The sequence below is a fragment of the Lepidochelys kempii genome, chromosome 2 (assembly GCF_965140265.1).
Source record: "Lepidochelys kempii isolate rLepKem1 chromosome 2, rLepKem1.hap2, whole genome shotgun sequence".
Lineage (NCBI taxonomy): Eukaryota > Metazoa > Chordata > Testudines > Cheloniidae > Lepidochelys > Lepidochelys kempii.
Window position 1 is genome coordinate 74,085,807 of NC_133257.1, and position 6,348 is coordinate 74,092,154.

Sequence of the window (6,348 nt, forward strand, 5' to 3'; positions counted from 1 at the left end):
AGCTGGTAAGAATAAGCTTTGGGGGTCTTTCATGCAGGTCCCCACATCTTACCCTAGAGTTTAGAGTGGGGAAGGAACCTTGACAAAAGGGTGTAAGACAAATGTTAAAGTTACTTTCCACATCCCCATTAGAGGACATAGCATTGGCAATTACAATGGGACAGCACAAACTTCCACTCTCCTGAAATGGAATGCTTTCACAAAAGGGGATAAATGCTAAATTAATGGAAATAAGCATTGTGTCATAAGATTAGTTCAGAAAAGTCAGGAGGAATGGAACAACAAAGCAGTTCAGATGGGAAAATGTCACTTCCGTTCATCACTAGTTTCTAATTTTGATGCCTGTACTATTCGTTTCACCAGGCTATTGCTATGTGAGCTTGCCACACCAAGCAAACAGAAAAAGCAAGTTCAAAACTTCCTGGGACTTTAAGAGGGGAGGGGTATTCACCTGTCTATCTGGATGCAGTTCAGAACAGTGGCCATGGTGGGCATTGTGAGATATCTCCTGGAGGCCACTTAGTGGAACATAAGCAATGCAGAGTTTACCCTGTGTAAGGTGTTATTGGTGTATGGTTATACTTTTGGTATGTATTATAATAAATGTTGCTGCAATTCAAAATGGAGTCTAAGAATTCAAGATGGGGCATGTTGTAGGAAAGGTTTGAACTCCATCTTGGTATCCTTTCTTCATGGCATTTTCCCACCAAAACTCTGTTTCCTGCCAGAACTTGAGGGACTGAGAGCTGGCTGGAACACGTTGGGGGCAGTGTCTGCCAGAGTGTGCCTTAGGAATTTGTGCCACATAGAGCATATAAGGAACTGTCTGCGGTGACACAGGGGCTGTCCACCACTGAGGCAGCCACGTCCAGTTTCTTTGCACGGGCATCGGATCAAGACTTCAGTCACTAATACCTGCCAAGGACTTTGATACTTACCTGATATCTGATTCCTGTATTCTATCAAAGGATCCAGTGAAGACTTTGCCATCAGCCCAGATCTGTTGATCTCCTGCTTCGGCGGTAGAGAGCCAGATCCTCTGATGTTCCTTAGACTCTGAGATGGTCCATCAGCTGCCGGTGACCTCCCTCTACAGTGAAAGAGAGACAGTAATTGTTTTTTGGGTACTTAATAGTTTAACCGAGGGACCGTTTAAGGTCTGGGCTCTATGCCCCTTGCTGGAATTTATTCTTGGGTATTTGTAGTGATCCCCCTCAGTGGACCTGTCCCCCTCCCCCCCTCCACCCCCAGTTGCAACTATCCCTTAGTAAATCTTCTTTCTGTTTGAGGTTACATTCTCTCTATCCTTTATTTCAATGCAACACAGGCGGAAGGCACACAGATTTCTAAGTCTCCCAGTTGATAGATGCTGGTAGGACTCAAACCTCTTATTTATATGTCACCTCCTTATTATTCCATAACAGAGATTTTGGGGTAACAACTGACACTGTGTTGCTCTAACTTCTAATAGTTTATTATGTTGGTGTAGCGAGCGAGTTAAAATGGTGGGAGGAGCACTACAATGTGTACATCTCCATTGTTGGGTCAACGTAAGCTGCCTGATGTGGACAAAACTGTGTAGTGTACACATGACCTTAGTGATGCAAGTATAGTCAGATGCGTCATTCAAAAAGAGATCATGTGTGATTCTGTCTTTATCCCTGTCCGATCTTCCATTCATGTTGGATTTGGGTGGGTAAACTAATACTGATAAATCTCTGGCTGTAAGTGAATCTTAGACCATGTCTACACTATACAGTTTTGAGTACTGTATATTGTAAAACATACAGTTTTGTGTACTCCACTGACAGAAGGAGCATAGTGTGGACACACCACAGCAATTTAATTACAGTGGTGCCTGTACATTGATGTAACTTAAGTCTACTTAACTTTGTCATGTAGACATATCCTTACAATCTTAACAAAAATTCTTTGTATTTTATACAGTGAGGGATAAAACAAGCATGTAAATGAAGTTACCATTCCTGAAATGCACCTGAAGAAGTGGTTTTTTACCCACAAAAGCTTATGCCCAAATAAATCTGTTAGTCTTTAAGGTGCCACTGGACTCTTTGTCATTCCTGAAATGGTCACTTTTCAAAAGGTGACAGTGCTGAGAACGGGTACATTTAAACAGGAGCAGATTAGCTGGACAAAGGTTGTAGAGGGTTAGCATTTACCAAGTTGTTTGATGAAACCGGAGTTTATCGGCCAAATAAAAACTCAAAAGCTAACTATTTAGTTTAGCGGAATTTAATGGACATGATGGGCTGTTTAATCACTCATATTGTAATAATGTCTATATGCATAAATATTTTTTTTGTGTTGGTACCGGAACAATTTTACAGGAGCATGATATGACGTATAAAAATCAGACGTTCAAAGAGAAATCAGAGTACAGTGTAGATACAAATCCTTCACATCAGGACTGAAACAAATTCAAAACAGCTTTTCATTGCTCCTGTTAATGATTAGTCTTCATTTAGGGTATATACCAAAGATGTGTATTGGTTCTTGCTTTACAGTTATATTTTTGTCCCCCTCCCCAGTATGAAGGAAGAAATATAGAAATTCTGCTAGTGGCACGTGACTGCGTCATTATCAAATAAAGTTTTTACTTTGAATAAAGCTAATGTTAAAAGTGTTTATATTCTTTTACTGATTTTCAGTTTTAGAATAAATAATCCAGTCAAAATGCATACAGGAAAACACGAGTATCAATCCTACTATTTCCCATATGCTAAGCAAGTAGGATACCCTATGAGCTAATTCCCCTTTATGCAGAAGTATGCCAAAGCAGTTGATAACCACAAAAACTGTGTGCTTCTCCAGTATATGATATTCTACTGTAATAGTTCATATTTCATCTGTACATAATTTCAGTGTTATTGCTGTTGTGTTGGTCTTTCTACTCACAACAGAAAAAATGTACCTTTTATCTAGCTTCCAAACAGAAGGCAGTAAAGGTTTTTAATATTATTCATTTATTTCTTTACAACTGCAGTGTTTAGTATTTCATTTTGGAATTAAGCCATGGGGGAAAGATGAGAACAGCAGAAAAGAAGGTTTTTGGGATATGTGTAATCGTTTAAAGTGTTCTGATTACGTTTTAGAGTTATTTTTATTAAATAATCAATGGGACAAATCATTTTGTATTAATTGATTTCCCAATAACAAAAGTCAAGTAATTAATTGTGTTTTAATAGCTTTGTTTGTGTATGAGACTTCTTCAGATAAATAAATATTAATTGCATTTTCATGTTTATTGCACATACAAGTCTTGAGAAATAAGAAATGCAAATTAAAACAAAAAAATCACATACAAGAATACCGAAGAGTAAAGAAAAAAAGTTTTGTAATTAATTGCTATTTGCTCCCTTCCCTGACACAGCCGAAAAAAATGTTCATGGAGAATGCGGGCATCGATCCCGCTACCTCTCACATGCTAAGCGAGCGCTCTACCATTTGAGCTAATTCCCCAGCTGTATAGGCCATTCAGAAGGTTGTTCACAAAACGTTTTTGAGCAGCTGTTTTCAAACACTGCAAGCTCTCCAATCAGAGAATAAAATGGTGTCTGATTCACCATTGAGCACTAGCAAGGACTCCCAGATACTTACTCAGCCTACTCAGGAAGTACAGTTCTTTCAAAGGTTTCAGAGTAACAGCCATATTTGTCTGTATTCGCAAAAAGAAAAGGAGTACTTGTGGCACCTTAGAGACTAACACATTTATTTGAGCATAAGCTTTCGTGAGCTACAGCTCACTTCATCGGATGCATGTTTCTGTCACCTCTGAGAGGCTGTGTCTTCAAGCTGACCAACTGCGATCTTCACCTGCTCTCATCCTTTTGTCTCTTCAATTCCTTTTTCCACATTCAAAATGAAGTGTTCTATTGTTTAAAAGCAAGCACATCTGATTACTCTCATTGCAGGCTATATTTTGACCCTAGAAATCTGCACAGCATTGCTTTAACTTGTCTCTTCAGCACTGAGGTTTACCAACATGCATCTTATTCTCAGAATAAAACACAATGTAACAGTTAGCGTCACTGGGTTAATATTCTTTGATCAATAGCAGCAAAATCTGCAACCACTCTCAGTCAGTCCCCCCACCCACTACTATCGCAAGACCACAGGAGGGGCTCTCTTTTTGAGAATTAACATCTCAATTACAAAAAGAAAAGGAGTACTTGTGGCACCGTAGAGACTAACACATTTATTTGAGCATAAGCTTCTGTGAGCTACAGCTCACTTCATCGGATGCACTGCTACTCTGAAACCTCTCAATTACAGTGGTTGCACAAGAAAAGTTTCTTCTATTTTTGAAAAAACATGCCAGTTTGAAAGACATTCTATACATTTAAGATAGAGAATACTATGAGCACACAAAGAAAAGGAGTACTTGTGGCACCTTTGATAGCTGCTTTCAACTACCTGAAAAGTGGTTCCAGAGAGGATGGTTCTAGACTATTCTCAGTGGTAGAAGAGGCCAGGACAAGGAGTAATGGTCTCAAGTTGCAGTGGGGGAGGTTTAGGTTGGATATTAGGAAAAACTTTTTCACTAGGAGGGTGGTGAAACACTGGAATGCGTTATCTAGGGAGGTGGTGGAATCTCCTTCCTTAGAAGTTTTTAAGGTCAGGCTTGACAAAGCCCTGGCTGGGATGATTTAATTGGGGATTGGTCCTGCTTTGAGCAGAGGGTTGGACTAGATGACCTCCTGAGGTCCCTTCCAACCCTGATATTCTATGATTCTTAGAGACTAACCAATTTATTTGAGCATAAGCTTTCGTGAGCTACAGCTCACTTCATCGGATGCATTCCTGAATGCATCCGATGAAGTGAGCTGTAGCTCACAAAAGCTTATGCTCAAATAAATTGGTTAGTCTCTAAGGTGCCACAAGTCCTCCTTTTTCTTTTTGCAAATACAGACTAACATGGCTGCTACGCTGAAACCTGTCAATATGAGCACACAGTTAATGTATTGGCTAAATGTAATTGTAAATGAGATTATCTTCATTGAGCAAGTATGTTTCCAGTGGGGTCCAGCAGGGCTCAGTTCTTGGACCTACACTATTTAAAATTTTATCAATGACCTGGAAGAAAACAAAATCATCACCCAAAGTTTGCCGATGAGACAAAAACTGGGGGAGTGGTTAATAATGAAGAGGACAGGTCAGTGCATTGTGAGCAATATGCGCTGATTTTCTAAATTGGGGGCAAACAAACAATATGTATTTTAATATGGCTAAATGTAAATGTATTCTTCGAGGAACAAAGAATGTAGGCCATACTTACAAGATGGGAGACTCTATCCTAGAAAGCAGAGACTCTGAAAAGGATTAGAGAGAGTGGTGGATAATCAGCTGAACATGAGGTCTCAGTATGAGATATAAAAATGCTCACATTCCAGGACAATTGAACACAGTTTATAGAAGAGTAAAATAATGCTAATCTGTTCCACCTCATAGTTAGCTGTAACATTGAGTACCTTTCCCAGAACTGAAGAACAGCTCTATGTAAGATCAAAAGCTTGTCTCTTTCACTAAAAGAAGCTGGCACAATAAGAGATTACCTCACTCTTTTTGCCTCTTTGATATAATGTTAAAGGTGTTTTTATGGACACCAATTTCTCTTGGAATTGTCACACGCCTCCTGGTCACCTTGCTTTTTCCATGCTATAAAAACAGAAAAATGACACAACCCTTTGTTCTAACCATATTTGCAAATGGGATGACCTGATGAAAAAATCATCCCTGACATAGCTTTTACAAAAATAATATTTATACCTACTAAAACTCAACCTCTGCTGAATTGCCTTATCCTTTGCATTGTGCACATTCTTTCAATACTTACGAAAGAAAATAATGTGTACTGTCAAAATTATGTTTATCTTCCATAACCAGCTAAAAATATAATTCAAGCACATTGTGAACATCCCTTACTTAAAATGTGGTGGATTAATTTGATATGTACACTTATTTTGATCCCATACAAAAATGTTAAGAGCAGGATGCATCTAGAATTTAAAAAGAAAATAAGGACAAGTGTTTAGAGGGGTGAAATATCAAAGACAAAAATCACAAGCAACAAGTGGAAACTCTTGCAGCCCTTTTGTTTCATTTTTTTCAGCTGTCAACAATTACCTTTCTCTTCTATGCATGCAGCTGTGATAATCTTCAAGCAAACAGATCACAAACGGACCTTCCCAGGAAACAAAGCCCCCCCCCCATCACTTTCTAAAATTAAAAAGCCTCAAGAAGTAACTTAAAATATGCATATTCTTCAGAACTGAAAAAATGAGTCACTTTGAAACATATTGTTCTCTGATTAAAAAAATGCCACCCCCC